Below are 1,902 nucleotides of genomic sequence, written 5' to 3'. Positions count from 1 at the left end.
GATGGCACATAACAACAACAACAATGGCAATAGGATGCACCCTTGATGCACATCTTTCCTGACCCTGTCCCATGCATCCACTTCCTAAACATGCCTCTGGAAACTCTATGAACTTTGATGAATGTCGCAGGACTAGTCAAAAAATGTCTAGTTGTAGAGGGGCTTCAGGCCTTTTGTTCTTTGGGTTGCTATGAGTCGTGCTCAACTCGAAGGCAATCAATAACAACAACTTTCAATATAATATTCTAGTGAAGTGATATGTGAACAAAATCTTGAATTCCTTAATATTAGTGGAGTATCTTAATCAACTTTAAAATTTTTATTTAGAAATAGTTTGTATTCAGCAAAATGCACAATTTCTTAATGTACAGTTTAGTGATTTTTATGAATTTAACCAGCTATCTAGCTACCAGCAAAATTAAAAAAAAAGAATATTTTAATCAACTCAGGAAGTTTCTCTCTTCCCTCTCTCTGTGGGTCAATTTCACCACTTGCCTTAGGCAACCATTGATCCTTCTATCTCTATAGTTTATGTTTAACTTTTCAAAATCATCATATAAACTGAAAAATACAATATGTACTCTATTATATCTGGCTTTGTTTCTTCACCATGGTGTTTTTGAAGTTTAACCATAATACCTCATGTATCAACATTTTTTCCATTTTATTGCATTGTAGGAATATACTATGGTTTGCTTATACAATTACCTGTTGATAGACATTTGAATTGTTTACAGTGTATGAATTAAGCTCATGTAGAGATACACATAGATGAATTTTTGTCAATTTACATGTTTCTTTTCAGTAAATATCTACAAATGGAATTTCTAGATCACATGGTATACTATTCATCAATATAATTCTCCTAAACCCAAAATTAGTACCTGTGTGGAACATACAGGTAAACATTCAAATACGAAAAGAATATCATCACTTCAAACCCATCCAGAGTTGCTTAAGACAGCCATGGAGATTTGCTTCCAAAAGCACACAGCTGTGAAAACCTGGTGAAGTCAATTCTACTTGGCACACCTGAGGTCACTGTGAATTGTAATTGATATTTTATTTTAAACTCCATTGTCTGCCTTGCAAAAGTAAAGTTATTTGAAATAATATTGCTCTGCCAGCTGGTATGAGTTTCAATTTTGTTAGTAGAAGTTATTGGAAAGACAATAAAGGAGAAGTTATTTTATTTCCTGGTTTAAGTGTGCTCTTTCAGTTAGTTCTTATAGTAAAGATAAAAACCAGTTTCTACAGCAGCTGGATTCCATGATCCTGTACTGCAAAAGGTTTCCCCAGATACAGACTTGGGAAAGTGTATTCAGCAGTGCATTTTGGTCAACTTTACATGAAGATTAGACCCTTTCTTTGTCAATCCCACTGTGTGGTGCATTGTTCCTCAGCGCAGTTTTTCCTTTCTTTAGAAAACCGTTGCAGTAGCTACTGGTGAAGCGCTATAGATCTTTATCTGCCTTTCTATGAACCATATAAATGTTCTTTCAAACAGGGTAAAAGGGAAAAGTATATTCTTTTTTACACTCAGTCCCAGCCTTAGTGTCTTGATTTTCCTTATAGCTGTGATTTCTGTGTTCTTTAGCATTACTTTTGTTTTTTAATAGTGAACACTTCATTTTTCCAGTGATTTTATGGAAGTAATTTTAAGTAATTATTTTAAAATTTCTTTATTTAACCTACAACTATGAGAAGATAAAATAGATTATGGGACCTTTAAAGAATCAAATCCCTATGCACATCCAAAAACTTCTCCAACAGGGCAAAAAGGAAAGCCACAGACTGGGAAAAATTATTTAGTAATGACATATCACATAAGGGACTTATATCCAGAATTTATAAAATACTTGAGCACCACAACAAGATAAAGGTAAATAATCCAATAGAAAA

This window comes from Elephantulus edwardii, unplaced genomic scaffold (assembly GCF_000299155.1).
Source record: "Elephantulus edwardii isolate Elephantulus edwardi_28Jun2011 unplaced genomic scaffold, EleEdw1.0 scaffold00078, whole genome shotgun sequence".
NCBI lineage: Eukaryota > Metazoa > Chordata > Mammalia > Macroscelidea > Macroscelididae > Elephantulus > Elephantulus edwardii.
Note: the sequence above shows the minus strand (reverse complement) of the source record.